We start from the raw sequence: 20,949 nt of genomic DNA, 5'->3' as shown, positions 1-20,949 counted from the left end.
AAAGAATCGATTTATAAAAATTTATCCATGCCTGAATGTTTCAAACTTCGTTACTGACCCACATACGATTACAGAAACGACTACAGTAATTCCTGTAGCAGTCACAAGAGGTGCGCCGATCGTCTTAGTGGAATCAATGAGAACGAGTCGAGCGTGAATGGAGTCGAAGACTTCAATTGTTCGCGTCCGATAAATCTCGATTCGGTCGACGGGAGCTCTCGATAGTGCGTATATCGGCGATCGTGGCCACTATCGATATCGGGAGGCCACGCACCGTCGTCAGAGCGTAGAAAGTGCTGCTACGGATGTCGAACAGGTGTCCCCACTACGATAGCCTAACCTCGGCGCTGCTTTCAGTGGCTCTGCAGTGTCGGATGTACACGTATGTGCGATGTACGGGATGTGCACCTGGAGGCGTTCTTGTTACTAGGTCATAAGAGGTGTGTATCAATGAAATTCGTGCTAATCAGTCGTTGCTTACGAAAAGTAGATATTTACAGTCATGAGAACCGCGTGTGTCATGTAGAACGCCGTCGTGTGAAGTGCATTCATCGCCGTCGTCATCTCGAGAGAGAAGTTTGACCGATCGTTTGCTTCTAGCACCTGGCGTCTCTCGCCAGTCTGATCCATCACTACGTCGTGTGTGTTGCATTCCTCGTCCCGCTTTCTTTTCGTGTTGCCACAAACAGTCCGGTGCTCCATGAAACGTTTCATTCGCGTGTATAGCATTATAAAAAAAGATCGCGTGAATATACCTATACGTGCGTCCGGGATCGCAGTGACGTATCGATACCTCGTTACGTGCCGAGATGACTTCCACGCCGGCTATTTCCACTATGGGCTTCTAATAACAGACTTTTATGTGGTGCCTCGTAGAGCACGAAGTTCGACGGTCGTTTATTTCACCAAGTAATATCACGTAGTGTTGCCCGGGACGAAAACGAGACCGAGGGCGAAACGGAGGCTAGCCAAACAGCGATCGAAAGAGCGCGGTCTCGACCGAGGATAAAACTGGGTAATATCTTTTTAGCTCGTGTCACGCGACCGATACTCGACCATGTGGTGTTGCAATGTAACGGTGCTGCGTGGATAGGTATATATAGGTATAGACGGGACAGTTCCTTCGCGTAGACGCGACTACGCAACTAATTATGCGACTTTTGCAATGATGTGTGTTGGCTATTTGGTGGATACAATAGATATACGGAAATTGTATATCAAAGCATTTACGGAACATCCATTGATACAACCGCAAGTAATATACACATTTTCTTGAACCATTTTAGATCTTGTGGGTTGATGTTTATCTCACAATCTTTTACTAAAATCGTTCCGTATTACGTTGTCGTTGTCGCTTAATAATAGTGATTGTATTAATGAAAATTAGCTTGTACGTTTTAAACTTATTATAGCATACTTTCACGCTATGTACTTTATTCGATATCATAGTATACTTTTGAAAGAGACAAGAAGAAATAGTACTTCAGATTTGCATCTCTGCCAGTCCTGATAGGGTCTCGTGGCCCGTATCTTCTCAAATACATCTCAAATTACACATTTCGAAACAGTCGAAACGTATAAACCTTCGATTTCCCACTGATTTTACGGCCTCTCTATATCGTTTTCACCTATTAAGTACACATATATCGTTTTAGTGCGGCGTGCGTTACGCATTTCCGATTCACCGTAGAACCGTACCGCGCGGATTCCATCTCGTTCTTGCCAGTCCGGTCGTGAAGCGAGTAATCTTATTCTACCGGCTATGTCGGTATTCCGTTTAAAGGAATGCGGCACACCTGCTCGTCTTTTACTGTATTCCCAAGGTCTTCCATCGAATCCCCATAATGTATTAACCCTTGCCCCTTCACTCATTTTCAACCTAATTATTCTTTTTTTCTTTTTTTGTCATTAACAATTTCTCTAATCTTATCTAAGATCAAAAAGAAACATTAATACACACGATTTCTTATTTTTCTTTTTAAGAATCTTTATCTATTGAGACGAGAGCAAAATTGAGATATAAAAATTCGTAGACAATATATTTGATGGATGGACGAAAGGGTACATACGTTATGTAAGTCAGATTTTGATCAACGGAATAAATACGCTAATATCGTCCGTATTGTTATCTTTTGGTCTTTTGGTACAGGTCAGTTTCATTTCTTTCTCGCTCTTTTACCTGATATTCTAATTATATATCCTGTAAATCTAACACCTAACCTTACTTTGGACTTTAAACTGTAAAATTAATACTTCTGACACTTACACTCTTTTGCCCGCCCACCAGAGATATAAGAGCTTCGAAGCACGCGTGAAAATGTCGAACAATAATAATTTCTTTTTCCTGTCCTTACGTGGAATAACGTACGATCTATACCGCGGCGGTTCGCCGCGAATAACCTTCATTAACGGATGGATAAATAATTCATGAAGACAAAGCCGGTTCTTTCCATCGAAGAACGTTAAATAGGTAAATGCAGCATACCTCGGTGGTGATTAATAAAACGAGTGAAAGGTCTGGCCGTGTAAAGTTCTCTCTCGTCGGTTGATGAGTGAATTGGCCAGTTCAAGACGATACGTTATTCGACCTGCAAGGACACGTGTACCGATCGGCCGGACCCCTATGTGCAGTTAGAACAAACGATTGCCATTGCGGTAATAGTCTTGGAAAACGTGATCGCGGGGCTAACGTGTTAAAATCACGTTTTGTCGTTCCGAGATGGCATTCACGGAATCCCATACACCTGATAATGCCAATGATTAGCATATTTTACTTTGAAGCAGCGCTTTGTAATGCTAACGATAAATACACGAACGATTTGCGTTTGGCTAATCACGTTATGATGAAATTTCCTGCCGGCATAGCGTGCAGTTCAGGAATTTGGAAAATTGGGGGCGCATCGTGCGCAGCGGCTCGGTAAATCTCGTTTATCTCAGAGGTTAGAATAACAGCATTATCTTTTTAGAACATAGTATCGGCATTTATAGTAGCTCACGGAAGTACATATTCGAAAACTTTGTAAGGGAAACTTGCGGATAGGTATATCATGTGCGTTATGGGAAACTTTTTAAAACTTCATTAGTACTATAATGAGGCATGGCTCAAAATTACAAAATATTTATTTCAAACATATATTTTGTTGAAAATTAATATACAGTGTGAACAGCCATCTGAAACACATAATAGGAAATGAAGATAGTCAAATTGAATACTATAGCTTACTAATATAGTGGATAAATTGGATGTACAAATAATTTGTCTACTTTTGTTAAGTATCTATATGTTTGCAACAAATATCTTGTAATTTCTATATACATTTTCAGATTCATTTCAAATTTCACCAATATAATCACGGTAGTCGTGTCTCATTATAGTACTAATACAATTTTTTAATGTTTTACATAATATATTTGTAAAAAGTTTCCATAAATGTTCAAATACTTTCTTGAGTCACTATATATATATATTGCTTTCGTAACTGAATATATATATTGCTTTTAGACGATCCAGTTACAAAAAAAGACCCTGATTTTGGTAACATAAAAAACGAAGAATATTTTTGGGAAAGATGCACTGATTAATTTTTAATATTTGATAAGATAAGATCCATTAATAGATACTAATTTCTACAACTACCACGATCTTCGATAATTTTATATCAGGCAATAGATAAGGTTAATATCTGCCATTTATACCGAAATGAATATTTCATTGTCGTCTATTTGGAAATGGGACGTCCTGACTCAATTCAAGCTTGCTGTATAATTGGTTCTAAAAGGATTTTTCTTTTTATGGACGCCAGGAAGAATATAGTTATTAAACGTTGCTAATTAATCCGTTTTAAACCCGGCTATAGCATCGCGCGATGAGATTAAATGGTTCCAAGCAATTGCGGTAAGATTTTATTGTTAGAACGTATTCCCTTCTCTGTTTCTCGCCTTAATTATGCACGAAACGGTGAAATGTCGACTAACCTCATATTTTATGCACTACATCCGCCTCGTTTTTGAATTCGATACATGTCGAACGATATTCGTCGCAGGGTATTTCGATTGCAGGTGCTAGCTAGTGAAAAATATTTTGTGATAATTTATTGAAAACAAATGTAATTTAAAAAATTGAATATACGTGTTTCGTTTTATTTTTTCAATATTTATTAACTATCTTTCATTTATAACTGAAAATAAAATTCTATCAAACAGTTTCATACATTTAATTTATTACGGTTAACAAAAAGTTACTTCGACTCCACAATTTAAATACGGAAGATAAAAGAGGAATTTAGATAATAAAAAATAAATCCAACGATACAAAGGATGGAAAACAATATCATAAAAATATTTTTATTTCCCGTTGAGCTCACGCCTTCATAAAGATGTAGAGAATATTATCCAAATATTGACACAAAAAGGAATACTACAAATAATTACCTTAATTAACCTAAAAAAAATGTCATCTCAAATTATCAGTATAAATCATAAGCTTAAGGTGAAACACACCGAATTCACAACCTAATTTAATAGGATTTGTTTCTGCTAACATCTAAGTAGTAACAAGAACTCTTGAAGGGTGTTCCACCTAAACCTATTATTCCATGTATACTAATACTACATAATTCTCAAGAAAAAGCTTGTTAAAAAATATTAAAGTTAAATTTGTCAAAATATCAACACATTTCGTATGCTTTTCAATTCAAGCCACGTGTATTAACTATTAATGATCCATGTAGCATAGATTGTGTTCGATACATTAGTACCTTAAGTACGAAATACAATTTTTCTTACAAAATTAAATTATTCTTTTTATGAAACTAACTTTGCTTTGTCCAGCAAATTATCCTTTAACAAAGCAATGAGTAATGTAGTTTAATTCACGCGAAGGGCTCTCGAACGTGAAACATTAACGCTAAGGTAAGCCGGTGTGTCGCGACAGTCGCAAGTGCTGTGATGCATTCGACAAAGAAAAACGATGGGAGGGAGAGAACGAAACGGGCCGCGAGACGACGACGATGACGACTTTCATGAGTGAAATAAACCGTGAACAAAACGTGCATTGAGTGAAAAGAGTAATTTGTAAATTCACGAAGTCTTTTACGTGGACGTGCACGCACAGGTCTTTCGTAATCGGCGGATAAGCGGCGCGTATTATTTTTTATTTGAAACAAGCGATTTCACTGGAAGCCTCTTAGAAACCTGTGCTACGCCGCTGGTAGTGCGTCGTAAAATTCGCGACCACGATGACAATTAACCATTTACAGATATACGCGCAATAACTAACTTGGCACGAATAACCTCCAATTTTTCTATTTATTTTTCATGTCTTTATCATACAATAGGCCGGGGATAATACATATTTATCTGTTACTATAAAGAGATTTTATAAATATAGAGGTTATGTATTATGCAAAAGATCTTGAAGCTTGATTAGTACATTTCGCTTTTGTTTCTTTGGTACGTTATACTAAAGATTTTGAGACTTGACTAGCTCATCGTTATTATGGTTTAGAATTATGGAGTTTAGAAGAAATGTGTAGGTACGGAGAAGTTGTAAAACATTTATTGCAGGCGTACATTTGGTAAACGTCACAGAAGTATTTGATCAGCTAATCAGACATTTTATTAAATAAGTATTATATCATATATATTCGTGAGACCGTTCTGGTACCAATGGATGATGCATAAATTACTTTTGTGACTTACACGAAATACATGTAATAGAATAACATTTATATACATTTTTATATTTGTTTCATACTTTAGCAACATAACTAGGATAATCGTATCTCATTACGATGTTAACGAACTTTCGAAAAATTGTATTAATACGCATAAGATAAGTAAAAATGTTCTTCGATGAATATTCATAAACTTTCATAAATCAGTCTGATATGGTAATCCAGAAATGCATCGTTAGCCTCGGCGTTAAAATTCCTAGAATGTCGTACTCTGGAAGTTTCGACGACGATTTGATCAAATTTCGATCTCATGTTTCAAAGCAAAAAACGAAAATAATGGACCGATACGTTTGAACTATAAGGCATGTTTGCAAAAGCAAATACGCCTAAGCGAGCTTTATGAAAACATGGTTCGCATGTACATATGTGTAGTTTATCGATGCTCGCACGAGAAGCCTTTAAAGACTGCTCGTTGTACTGTAACGAGAATTGTTCACGACACTCGACCCACACGATCGCGGCTTTCAACGAGTCACGCGGACCTCTTGTGATTGGATTTGTAACACTACGTGCTCGAACATTATAGTCTCGCGTATATGCGGGATGCTTGATACACTGTATGGATCGATAAATTAGGTATACCACTTATATACGATAGCCCCGTGCTTCTTATCATTTCGTGCATTTAATAGCTGTTTAGTGGCAGCCTTTTTTGGGCCTTTTTCCTTTTTCTCTTCTGCTCGCCCCTCCCCCTCTTCTTTCTGCATTTCATTGATCGCTAGGGACTTTTAGAAGTTAGGAAAGCTTGAGATGTTAAGAAAATTAGTTGGCTAATTTGTATTGTCAGTTTGTGTTTATCATGTGATTGTAGATACCAGAAAACGTGATTCTTTCTACTACTTTGCAAATGCTATACATGTAGTAGTGTGCGAAGTCTTAGACCATCTATGATAGGAATCTAATAATTCATGTATGTATTATATCTGTAGGAAAAATCCATTGGTAGAAATATGTATATCTATGAAATACAGAGTAAATTATGAATAATAAAAGTAATAGCAATTATAGCTAGGAAATATTTCTATATAGTGCAAAAAGACACGAGTCCTCGAATCTCGTCTTTGTGAACATACTTATTTGCAGCTTGTCTTGATTTTGAAAAATTGTTTGAAATATTAAACGTAGGATGATAAATAATAAAAATAAGTTTATTCAAAAATTATGTGATGAAATCGTCGAAAGAAGTCTCGAAACAACGAAATATTAATTATTTCAAATTAATCGATGTTCTTTATTAAAATGGAATTAACGATAAATTTAAAAATAAACATCAAGCGTTTTTATATTTATTATTCATTTGTAAAAGCAATTTTATTTGATACATAGCTTTGCATGGTAGTGTATATGTGCCTAAATTAGCGCGCGAAAATTTTAAGTGACTACTAGAGTCAAGTACACCGGAAGTATATCCAATCTTGCAATTAATATTACAGTTAGCTTTGAACTAAACAAATTTTCTTACTTCAGCACACGTACGCACGCACATAAAATGCATATACAGGGTGATTGGTAACTGGTGGTACAAGCGGAAAGAGGGTGATTCTACGCGAAAAAAGAAGTCGAAAATATAGAATAAAAATTTTTTTTTTAATTTTTCCATCGAGACAACGATCTACAGTGAGATCCGTTATAACGAGACGCGATAAAGTGCACGCGTACCGAGCGAAAATTCAAAGTCGATTTTCTCGAAAACAAAGCCTCAAACGAACAATTTTTATTCTATATTTTCGACTTCTTTTTTCGCGTAGAATCACCCCCTTTCCGCTTGTACCACCCTGTTACCAACCACCCTGTATATACATATTTACATTATGTAAACATTAGGAAAAGTTAGCGCGGCTATATTTTTTTTGTTAACTATGAACTAACATGGAATTTCGGTCGGTGATTTCTAAATATAATGCATAAAGTTTAATATCAGCGGAAACTTTGATCTATGCAGTTGGTATGCAATTCAAAAAAGTTCAACCGCCACTCAAAAGTAAGAAAGGTGGTCTTTATTTACACGATAACACTCGGCTTCGTGTTCCTTTTTCAATTTGTCAAAAAATAAAATATGTCAGATAACAATTTTGACCGCATCCTCCTTACAATCCAGATCTATCCTCTCTAACTACCACCTATTCTTGATCAGTGTCAAACTTCTTTGACAATTAATTAACAATTTTAAAAATGATACACAGGTTGAATCAACATCAGTTAGTTCGTGTTTTGCAAGTAAATGTCGAGCTTTTTACAACGAAGAAATGTACGAGCTTGCAGAACAGAGTTGTCAAAGTAAATAGTAATTATAGCGTTAAATGAAATTACGTTACGAAAAGATTCGGAATATTTGATTTTGCTCCTGGAAATCCTCGCGAATTTTTCCCGGTACCTAAAAAAAATAATAAAAAAGCAAGATATGATAATATTATAATAATAAGGCAAGATACAATAGTATTGTACAAATTTGGGTTGGAGTATGCTTGATAGTGCGTCGCGATATTCCAACTAATCTGCAGAGCATTTAAAAAAAGATATACAATCATTCGACACATTTCCTGTATAAATTCCGTTGTTAATTTAGTCGCTATTACCCGGAAAGGTTTCTGCCGGTTTTGTGACCCGTATAAAACGGCGCGTAATAACGGTATTCGTATGATACTGCGATCTTCATTGTATCGCTTGTATTGTCGAGGTTCGCCAGCATAATTAGAAATATAATACTTCCGGCGTTACGAATTTAGAGTGCGAGATAAGAGGTTTAAAAATTGCACCATAGTGAAGGATTATATTATCAAAACTATGATATAGAAACTGTGAATACGAATCGATCGATACGGAACTGAGGAAATGTTAAAGATAATGGTTGGTCAGGGAAGTGTAATGCTAACTGCGCGTTATGAAAGAAAATATTATTTATTAGTAAGAGATAAATATTGACAATACTTATTTCGTTGATATGTGTGTATTTGTATATATATATTTTTTTATTTTTATATTATTATTATTATATTATTATTATTGCTATAGTTATATTACTATAATTATTATTACATGCGAAATTCGATTATAACGTAAATTGTATCTTCAGTATAATCTAACAATATTTATTTTTGTTAAATGACATGATAACGAACTCCATTTCAGTCCATGTATTATTTTTGCAAATAATATAGCACCACGCGTAAGCAAATATTTATCTTTTATTATTAACACCTGTGCAAACGAGAGCTTTCAGTCGTGAATACACGCGGTGTTAAAAAGTGACAGCTATAAAATTGCGAAAGTTTATATTTGTTGAAAGGAATAAAAATTAATTAACGATTGATAATATTATTTTACTTTTTGAGAGATATTAATACACGTACACATATTTAGCTTTTCAGGCATGATTTAGAAAAAAGAAGAATTATTGCAACTACTACCTGTACTATCATAGTTCATTCTATGCTGCCCTGTTTTTGTACGAGCTTTAGTTCAAGCCATTGGCTTGCACACCACAGGCGGTGCACATCGTCGTTTATTTTACGTACCTTAAATATGTACGTGAGCGACTTTAATGAAAAGTATAGTGTGAGCATATGAGATTCATCAGATATAAAGCGTCTTGATAAACGCCCAATTTCTGCATATACAGGATGTTAAATAAAAATAGGCAATATTTATAAAGCATGAATTTAGACATCAAGACAACGAGGAAAATTTCTATACAGAAACGTCGTTTAAACTTTCTGCGTTGTCTTAATATCTAGAATACCTTGCTTTTTAACACACCGTATACGCAGTATCTTTTCTTAGAAAAGTAGAAAATAAAAATAAAAAGAGAATAAATATTCCTATAAGAAATTAGACAAAAATATTGATCGAACATTTAGTATTCCTTGCGGTGAATATTATGAACTTTTAAAGGTATTCTCAACCGAATCATATTTTTCTATGGTTAACAAATTTCTCAAATCTGACAAAAATAAGAAAGAATTGTTATTAATATTAGCGATTTCTCGTTACAATTTCATGTGATTAAATTTTTCTTAAAATGTTAAATGCCCGTCTTGAACTAAGAACAAGCTCGACACGTGAACAATTGAAGCATCGTAATAAAGTCCAACTATTTTCTATGACACCTTGTATATTCCATATCGTAAAAGCGTATCTGCAAAGCGACATTTTCTCGCATATACACATATATTAGACTGCAAAGTAACGATACTTAATAAAGGCCTCGCGTGCATATTATTTTAACCTAGTTTTATCACCTTCGCGACGACGTTAGCCGGTTTCTTCGTCGATAAATTACTCGGTCGGGACGAAGAACGAATGGAATGACGCGGGCAGACGCGATTTTCAATGGAAGAATTTCATTCGCGGGCCAAACAATGAACGGACGCGAGGACTTGAATCGTCGCGCGAGTTAATTACGCCAGGAGCACTCGTGTCGCGAATTGCATCGCTCCCGAGGATGCTTTGCCATGAATTCTCTCGCGTATATTGGATCGGCCTTGCTTTACGGCTCATTTCGTGCCGCAGCAACCGGAAATGGAGTGGATCCTCACGCGAAAATAAATTGGACAGTCACGAAATAATATTTTCTCTGTCTTTCTTCCTCTTCTGTGTTTTAATTGAGTGAAATTTTATTTTTTTTTGGCGAAATGACATTTTCAGAGTCAATCGAGAATGGGAATGGTTTTTCGAATGGCGTGATAAATATGTGCAGAAAATTTAATCGAAACGTGATTCGCGTTGTTTGCGAGAAATGTTATTTCGAATTTTATTTTTGTTCGCATGTAGCTTCTATCGGCACGTTTCGTTGATTCATATCCTTCGCTTCGATTTACGGTTCTGTTGCGGTGTTTCGTATCTGGAAAAATTGTAATAATATTGTCGTTTATTTATAAATGATACAACAGCGTTGTTATCGTTAGTTACGTTTCTAGAATACTTCCGTGACAGGAAACTTGAAAATACGTATTATCGTTAATTTTGCATATATAATATTTTCCTGAACCAGCTAAATTCTTTTTTTCTCTCTTAATTTTCCAAGTCACAGATACAGAATAGTTTTCTATTTCGGAAATGAATAATAAAGTGTTTATTAATAAATCCCTGGCCTGTTCTTGACGTTTTTAATGTTCGTGTTTTCAACATATAGAGATACAAATTCAATAGAAATTTGGCACGGCAATTCGAAACAGATTGTTGAACATTCTGAATAAAGGAATTTAGAAGACAACGCCTGCATTGAAAGAAAAAACATATCCAACCAATCGTTTTGTCCAATAGAAAGCTTTTCTTCTGAGAAGCTCACAGTAAAATCATTTATCCGGGCGAATGGAACTTTAATTGAAATTCCTTCAATAGTTTGAGAAAAATAGGTCGCAGAGTTTGAAACTATTCCTATAAAAAAAAAAAGGACACTCAATTATAGATTTCCTCAGAATACATAAAAGTTGAGGATATTTGTTCATTATATACATACTACGACATACTTGAAGTAACTTTGTCACAACTTTGCTTTGTTATCCAAAAGCAAAGATACAAACGTGATAAAAGGTAGGATACTCGAGATGAATCGCAAGATTCGCGTAATAAAATCAATTCGCTTTCCAGAGGGGCACAGAGAGACAAAGTTACCCTTGCAATTCGCGTTTAATTTTCTAGCAACACCTAGTTTCACCGGCAGAAAATACGGCACGGTACATTAGAAACTTGTGCTCCAGCTCCCAGCAACGTCGTTTAAGATTCACCGCGATTCCGTCGATGGAAAATCGATGTCTCGAAGGGAACAAAGTAGCACGTTGCCCCATTTACGATGCACGCTGGTGCGTTATTGAACCGTTAGCTCTTAAACAATGGCAAATCCCCGGATTTGTTTAGTAATTCCCCGAAAGCAGGCTCGAAAATGTGTTTTTAAAATGTACGCTGCCAAGTATACACCGACTGATGAGGATATTTGAAAAATTTACCACAGAAATTTTTTACCGTAGAAATTTTTTTGGAAAGTCTCGTTAGCACTGTAATGAGACAGGACTACGATGGTTGTATTGATAAAGTTTGAAATCTGTCTGCAAATGCACGCATGAGTTACGATATATCTATCGCAGACATTTATTTATTAAAAAGTCAGTGTACAGTATAAATAGTCATTTTAAGCGTATAAAAGGTAGCAAATATTGAGGTTTATTAATATAATGGATAACATACGTTGGATATTCAGAAAAGGTGTTTACAAGGTGTACGAATACTTTCGTGAGCCTGTAAAATTGCAGAAATACGAATATTGGATCGATAGGTACTGACGATTACAGTAAAAACCCAATTACATAAATTTCATTTAATTTGATGAAATTACGGTTGGTGCATGATTAATTGAATTCCTGGATTGAATCTACATACTTATCTAAATGTGAGAAATTTTATTATAGTCGCTAGCGCACTTCTTTCGCTATGTTGATGTACGAGATCATTGAAATTCTTGAATCTTTAGATTCGAATCCTTCAATTCACAATTAAGCGAGTGGAATTTAGATTTAGATCGCGATGACCATACACGCTCGTTGTTCGATCGTCTCAAGGACTCGATTCACATGACAGTTTCAAACGCTCTTCAAAGATTCTTCGTTTGTTCCGCATGCAGTAAAATTTCATTTATTCACTCAAATGGATACCTGACTATTGGATTTCAGATATCCAGACGTAAACTTCCATAAAATAGAAATGAAAAGCAATAGACAATGGAGGAAATCGATGAATTTGTAATTCCAATTATGCGAATTGTCTGTCTCCTCACGGATTCAGTATCCGAATTTACAGACGTTAGATCTGATTGATAAACTTGAAATTACTAAAATTTAAATGAGTTCCATTGTGGTCGTAAGTTCTATTACTTTCGCAATATTTATATACATATATATACACACACACACGACTACTACGAAATACTTTGAAACCCTTTTAGAGAAAACGTTCCTCCAATGCATTACGTTTTCACAAATCGCACAAAAGAAATCGTTGTTCCAGAAGGGATGAAAGGGGTTGATCGAGAATTCGAAGTTATATCGAGATCGAAGAAGGGAGTTATAGGCGTGGAAACGATATATCGATAGGACGTCGTCGCGCCACGGGCAAGTTGAAAAGCTCTTTTGTAAAATCCATAACGCGTCCAGCATGAACGTTTTGTACGTGTTTTAGGAAAAGTTATTGCAGCCGCCCGGCGAGAGAAACACAGCGCGAAACTCTCGACCGAATTCGCTGCGGAACGGATGAGACGTGCCTCGAAAGTGGCCGAACATCCATCACCAGGATGAAACAGAGAAATGGAAATTGCGTTTGTTAAATTCAACTTCTGACCGGTATTTCTGACGAAACATCCTGCTTGTGATCTATGATCGATCCTAGCGATGCTTTGATCGGTCGTGTTGAAGCATCGATCGATTAATTAAATTTCGATTTTGACAAATGTGTTTCGAAGTACACGTTGTTAGGTTGTTGGAAAAATTCCGAGCGAAAGCTGAGGAAAATTTAACTAGAATTATACGCTCTTTGCCATCTACGATTTACAGTCTTACGATCTTTTTTTTTTGACAAATTTCTAATGCTTTGGCATGGTTTTCATCAGATACGTTCTTCTCTTTTCGTGATACACTTCCAGTATCATTCTGAATCAATCTGAATAGAATAAATCAAAGCGCTTCCTTGGTAATTTTCATAAGAATTTCATAAAGTAATTTCATAAAGAATTGAACGAATCAAAATGTTTTTATCAATCCGCGAAGGGTTAACGTTGCAACGTTTCTTCAACATTGTGTTCTTAGGAAAGAAAACTCGGAAGATTCGCTTAATAATTTTTTTGCGTCACTATTTCTTCCAATTACTATGTATACTATGTCTCATGTAGTTTAAGGAAGTTGGTGTATTTATAATGCGATAAATTATGCGTATATTACCTGGTTCTTAATGAACTGGATATTCCAATCGTTCTTAAGCTCATAATTTCATTTCAACATTGTGAAGCTTTTCACATATTTGTTCTTTATAACGAATTCTCTGAAATGTCCTTTACAAGCTTCTACGATATTTCATTTCCTGTCCATTGAATAAGTCCATTAGCCAGATTTAGATATCTTTTAAATAAGTTTTATAAACACCTCGATAAAGAATAATGAGATTATACTACACACAGCGATCGCATGATGTTGTTTGAAGCATGCATTTGCTATGTGCATGTAATTGCGTCGAAATATTGTTGGTTTATCGGTGCATTATCTATTAAAAATTCAAGTGCACGTTGTACAGGCGTCACGCTTAAAGTCACAGAAAATGAAAGAAACATATAAAGAATGTCATTTACGTTTCCATCTATTTATTATGATTACACTTTGAAATGATGTTTTGTATTACATCATACTATTACAGCATTATCTTGTGATAAGAAATATCTGCGTTTATATAAATAATTCCCATTTCCAAACGTATCAGTTATTGCAGGTTAGATTATTTAATAAACTATATACACGTAAGCATATGTAATAGTAATAATAGTAAAGTGATTGCGGATTTTGTCATTAAGTGGTTCATTAATGTCAAAATAGTGCTGCCATTAATAGTTTCTTAAGACTCTGTTTGGATGCTCAGAATTGTGATATTAATATCATTTCTGGTATCAAACGTTAGGAAGGAGAGTTTGAAAATGTAAAATTTTTAAGGATGAATTAGAGCGAGAGAAATTTGTGCAAGCTCAGGATTGCAAATATAAGAGAAGGATTTTTAGAATTTCAAGGTAGAATCGTCTTGTGGTTGAAATTCGAGGAACAAGGCAAGAGTGTTTCGAGACGTCAGATTCGTGTGTGGAATAGAATTTTACGTAAATTCGGGTCCCCAGAAAAAGAAAGCGACATAAAGAATTCATACAAGATAATAACGTTTACATTATTCAATTTCAAGCTCGATGTTTTTAGCGGACGAATCGAAAGACAACGTCGAAATTTTGTTACATCTCCCACTTAATATACAGAATGGAAATTAAACGAAAAGAAATGATATTCAACTCTTTGTTCTTCCATCTAAACGGTCATTCGATTCTCTCTAAACTCATTTTCACAAACATTCGAGATCCGGATTCAACGTGAGAGTTTCACGTTTATGAAAGTGGAAGTTGTATCATTAAGTTTTATTCCCGGCTGCTATCTCGCCGCGTTCGGAATGCTCGTTTCGTTTAAATTCAGAAACAGTTCAGTCCTGTCCGGTTTCTTCACGAGCTTGAAGACCGACACGGAACAATTTTTATTATGTTAAGAATTCATTCTTTCCCATTATAAGCGCGCCTGCGTGTTCGGTGCTGTTTCGCGAGCTGTGACTTGAAAATCCTTAAAGTCCGATTGTGAATTGTAAATATTATTATTAATAATAATTGTAAATAAGATGAAAGATGGATTAGACGTTTTTCAATATTTCACCTTATCAAAAATGGTTACATGCATAATCTTTTTAGCCCCTTGACAATGATATTCAATTTTACATTTCAATTAATCTTTGTTAATCTGCGATATTTTATGTTATCAGAAATGACGTCGCATAATTTCGCTATCTTAAGAATTATTTCGTTTAATCAATTTAATCAATTCATTATTCATTGATTATTCATCAGATCCTCTGCGCAATTTTAATGAAACCAGAATAGAATTCTGATAGAGGAATGAACTTTGCGCTTTTATATATAGAACATGTATTTTATCGATTAGCATCATATGATCGCTTTCTATTTTTTTCTTTGTTTTTTTTTTGCTTTTTAAGATTAACGATAAACAATATCATTACATAACATTATCGATGATAAAACGATAAACAATATATTTTCGAGATTAAATTTTTTAAATCGGAGAATGTTCAAGCATTCCAAGTTGAAATGAAGTACATGATAAGACAAGAAGTTTCTTCTCTTCTCTACGTTTTAATATTTTATATTTCCATTCGGTGTCATCCAATTCTAGAGAAAAGTCGCGTGCTTCGGCATTCCAATTAATTACCTAGCCGTCGCCATAAATTTCAATTGTCGTTTATTACTCTTTCCTATCATATGTTTACATGAAAAAGCTTTCCGATTAAAAAAAAAAGGTATTCAAAAAAAAAAAAAGTGAAAAATGACACGATTAACGCATTAAAAGCATCACGAGGACTGTTGCACACGTGAAAGCAGAAAACGGAACGAGTGCCGTTCGAAGGTTGATTTCCATTCACTCTGGTGCACGCAATTTCGCTCGAACAATCGAGGCAACGTAAACGATCGAATAATTCCCGTTTGTACGATTATTTGTTCCGAACTATGCACGCGCTGCTACCTACGGTTTAAATCGTTTCGAACTGTACGCCGCTGGCCACCGTAAAACCAGATTCACTTTAATTCCCATCGACGCGATGAAACGAACTGCAAATTAGCCCATGTACCATTTTGTATGGCAACGGTTCTCAAACTATTTTATAAATTCACTTACAAAGCAAGAAAAGCAGCGAAAAGTCGCAACAGCAAGATTCGAAAATGTCAATGCTTCTAACAAAAATTTATTTTGCATGAACATCATCCTATCAGTTTCGTACGTTTCTATATGGAAATTAGAAGTTAAGATAAGAAGGTATTATACTTATCTATAATAAGTATTAACTTATTATAAATAATTAGCCACGTTACTGCGCCACGCCAGAAAAATTACTGAAAATTCTCAACGCGAGAATTGATTGTAATTTTAATAAATATTTAAAAAAAAAAAGATAAGAAGGTACAGCGGTGAATAGACTTGTGCATGTGCATGCGGATATGCAGATTTACATTTTGGAACGAAAGAGATAAAAGCCGAGAGTAAAGATTTTTATCTCGAAATATTATAACGAGTATTTTACTTTGGATACTTTATATTTTATATTTGTTGAATATTGTATGCATTCTGTACATGCTTTCGCACGGGCTTAATCACCAGGCTGCGACTGTTCATGCAAATCCATATTTTGTCAATACAAATGGATCTTAAATAGCATTAGCAACTATTGCACGAAACTGATAGCCCTACTATTTTTGGCTACAGTTACCAGTTCCTCGGTCTTAAAACTGTTACTTTGTCGATTCTACGTTGGCCCGAAAATTCTTGTAGAATTAATTACAGCAAACGATGGATTTCGGATTTTCTGTTTTCGCAATTACTGAAAACGTACAGGTATATTTGCCAAAATTAATATTGGCTTTTATTTAGGCGCAGACATGGCTATATAAATCTACTTATAATTAATAATCCCTCGAATTATGATTTATACGTGAGACATTTAGATATATATTTTAAACCGGTTCCAACGATAAATCTTGTCATATATTTTCTACTATTTATTGTACTTTAATAACGATGATGAATTACGACATATTTAATCTTTATATTGGAAAGTTATATTTTACGAGCAGACTAAAGATAGAATCGTAGATTTTAGAGATAGAATCAGATTTTACAGGGAAATCTGATCTATGTCGACACATCTGTTCATCGCTACACGAATTATTCACGTAGAACCAGTTATCTCTTCCATATTGAGAACCAATGTCCTATTTCCCTTTTCTCTCTGTCTGTTACTAATTGGATAAGAGTTACACTCACGAATCGATAGAATCTCTCTGACGATATCAGATGATGCTCGAATATTAATTTGACTAGAAATATACAGAGATACCCTATCCACGAGAAAAAGCTTCTTTTCATCAGCATTCCTATCGAAATGCACGTGTTATCGTCAAAGGATCGTCGATACAGAGCGATGCTTCTCACACCGCATCGTTGCATCTTGCGAATAGGATCTCGTGAAATTGCATTCTGGTAACGACTAGTTTGTACGCGAGCGGATATTTTTGCAAGTTGAATATATGAAACGAGGGAAACGATCAATTTTACAAGAAATCGATTTCCCGAAGTTTTCCTTCTTAAGATAAATTCGTTACTAGTAGCTCTTTAGAAATTTGATATGCAACGGTATGCAAAAATATGTAAAATGTTTACAATTTAAAATAGAATTGGCAGATGAAACAAATTTCTGCTTGGATTACATTTCTTTAATTATGTTCATATAAATATGGAAATATACGCGATCTAGATTTATTAAAATCGAGAATGGTTTGTTTGGCAAGATTGGACGCTTATTTTTCAGTTTGTGAACAATTTTTAACGATACGAAACTGTACATTCGATAAAAATACTGACTGTTCGATTTTCTAAGTTCTGCTGTTGCATGATAAATTTTTGTCTAATTCCGCGATGTATAAATTATTTGTCACAGTTTGTGCAAACTTTGAAATAGATACAAAAATCCAGGTTTCAGCGATATTTAAAATTTAAAAGTATTCGAACGCCAAGTTAAGAATTCTATTTATTTGTAGAAAAGAGAGGATACCGTCGCGCGAAGGATAAATAGGGTTTTCATATTTTATCATCGGCGTCGAAAGCGGATGTTTCTTTCGTGAGAAATTTCATTTCTCGCGCCCGACTGTATCAAAGGATGAAAGATGCAGATAGAATTTTTTAGTCGGTGAAGGCGCTGTGACGTTATCAGACAAGTCGCGCGTTATCTCGTGTTATACAGCGATATGATATTCGATTGCACTGCGATTCTGTGGAGAGGAAGGTAGAGTAATATTCAAGGACGCTGATAAAGTCAACTTTTCTACCGACGTTGATGGAATTTGAAACGATTATGTTCAAATTTACTTAAGAGTCACTGCTGATAGATAATCGCATTCTTTTAGTGATTCGATAGAACCAACTAATATAAAAAATTGGTAACGGAATCGATAGAAAGTCACGATTAGGGTTGTCGATAATTCCATATAATTACATAGGTACTTGAATTTCCGAAAATTATGAGATCATCTCTAATAAAACTGTATCAAACTTATTACATATAAATGACGAAAATAATATTATAAAATAATCTTCCGATGATATACCTGTTGTTCCAACTATTTTTTACTCTAAACTATTTACTTATTTGCCTTTTATCGAGATTTCTTGTTTTTTTTTTTTTTTTTTTTATCGAGATATTATATCACTCGAATTCTGCTCGTTTGTGAGAGAAGCAGGATTATAATTCGTCGATTGAATTGGTAATAAAATTATTACCATCACTCCGTGATTAATATTTATTAATTAATTCCTGACGTTTTAGCAAAAGTCGAATGGGAAATACAACTAAAATAAAGCTGTTTTTATCATCGAAAGTATTTTTACTTTTGTAGTATCGAGAACCATGTAACATTTGCAATTCTTTTTCATTTCACTGCTCCAATCTGAAATCAAAGAAACGATAATTAATACGAAAAAATTCCGATGTTGTTAGTTAAATACAAGAACAAACAGAGATAGAATCTTTGAAGCAAAAATATACCGATGGACTATAGAGAATCGATAATTATGATAAAATTTGGAACGCCAAAAATAAGGACAGTGGGTAAAGCAAAATATCCGGAGAAGGATGAAGTAGGAAGCAGCTACGAACTTAATAGCAAGGGACAGGATACGAAAACGTTGAAGGACTTTAATTACTAATTGGCAGAGGAACAAAGAAAATGTATTTTACGTAATTTAGAAATGAGCACGTTAAAATATTTATCAAAAGCCTGCTATAGGTTCGATGCTAGCGTATTAAGAAAGAAAATATAGCTATTAAGAAAAAAGCAAATATAGCTATTGAACTAATTGTTAGCCAAACACAAGTATGTGATGATATACAGGGTGGTTGGTAATTGGTGGTACGAGCGGAAAGGAGATGATTCTGCGCGAAAAAAGAAGTCGAAAATATGGAATAAAAATTTTTTTTTAATTTTTCCATCGAGACAACGATCTACAGTGAGATCCGTTATAACGAGACGCGATAAAGTGCACGCGTACCGAGCGACAATTCAAAGTCGATTTTCTCGAAAACAAAGCCTCGAACGAGAAATTTTTATTCTATATTTTCGACTCCTTTTTTCGCGTAGAATCACCCCCTATCCGCTTGTACCACCAGTTACCAACCACCCTGTATATAAAATCAAATGTTGAACAGTGTAAATAGGTGAAAGAGAATAAAGATACATATTGATTTTTAGTATTAGATATAAAAGGGAATATCTATGTGTGTTTGGAGTTTAAGTGTAGATGAGTGTGAGTCTTTGGATGTGATGGGTGGTTCTTAGAGTTATATGGGGATGAATGGAAGTTAGAAATATGGGAACCATTCCCTTTTCCAAGCTGCAAAACCGAAAAATAAATAAATAAATAAATATATATATTTATATACACGTGGGAAGAGAGGAAGAAAATCGATACCTATGCATTTTCCAAACATTTTATTGGACAACTGACAGAAATAAACGCATAAAGGACAGAGAAGTTCGTCGATAAAAATTTCTAAACGACCCGGTTTCTCAACGAACCATATAAAAATACGTTGGAAAGTCTCGTTTCGATCGTTGTAACTATTTTCATCGAACCGCCTTCGATATGTTCCTCTAAAAAAAGGCCAAAGACTCATAAATCTGATGAGGTTGCGGGTCGATCGTTTAGAACACGAGCCATAAAGAAACGACGATTAAGATGGTCGATGGCACGGCATCGAAACCGCTATTTCGCCGCAGTTTTAAAAGTTTCGCGTGTCTCCGTGAAACTTACTAATCCGTTATGTCAGTTATCGTAGTTGATCAAAGTTCGGAACAGATTTTGTAGGAAATTCAATTAAGTGGTTGAATTTAAAATTCTCATCGAGTTATTAATGATACGTATACCTTAATGTGTCATCAAGAGGTTGATAATAAATTGATACGATTAATATATATCACCTTAAATGTCACGTTAAATATGTAATGTTTACCTATATTATTTATTTTAAGATATTGATTAAGATACGTAGTTCGTATTCTTTAATCAAATAATCTAGATTTCAAAATTACATTTCCGATTTTAATCTAAAGCCTTGATACACAGATTCCATACCTACTCTTACAAATACGTACATGATAACTTTATCTTATGTTTTAGTACAGTAGCACTGTGTATAACGTCGTAACATTAGAATGAAGATGAAATGTTTCTCGAGGAAATAGTAGGAAATACCAAAAGAAACTGTAAACTGTAATCTTTACAGGATCCAATTCACATTCACGAACCTGGTGTTCTGTTTGTTAACATGGCCATTGAGGTGAAAATAGACCGTGTCTCTCATCGGAACAGCG

The 20,949-nt window shown here is 34.8% G+C and overlaps 1 protein-coding gene across 3 annotated transcripts in view; it reads left to right on the top strand.

Moving 5' to 3' along the window:
- Positions 1–291: 291 nt before the first annotated feature.
- LOC126864700 (polypeptide N-acetylgalactosaminyltransferase 5) overlaps positions 292–20,949 on the top strand; it is a 40,424-nt gene continuing 19,766 nt past the window's right edge. For 2 of the 3 annotated variants that reach the window (XM_050616267.1, XM_050616266.1), the window contains exon 1: positions 292–440. The gene's annotated coding sequence lies outside the window, so the exon portion shown is untranslated. Of the gene's footprint in view, positions 441–871; positions 1,016–20,949 lie in introns of those variants that run through there. The other variant, XM_050616268.1, reaches the window with a different exon arrangement.

The sequence above is a fragment of the Bombus huntii genome, chromosome 4 (assembly GCF_024542735.1).
Source record: "Bombus huntii isolate Logan2020A chromosome 4, iyBomHunt1.1, whole genome shotgun sequence".
Classification (NCBI taxonomy): Eukaryota; Metazoa; Arthropoda; class Insecta; order Hymenoptera; family Apidae; genus Bombus; species Bombus huntii.
This window is presented reverse-complemented; position numbering and strand designations above follow the sequence as displayed.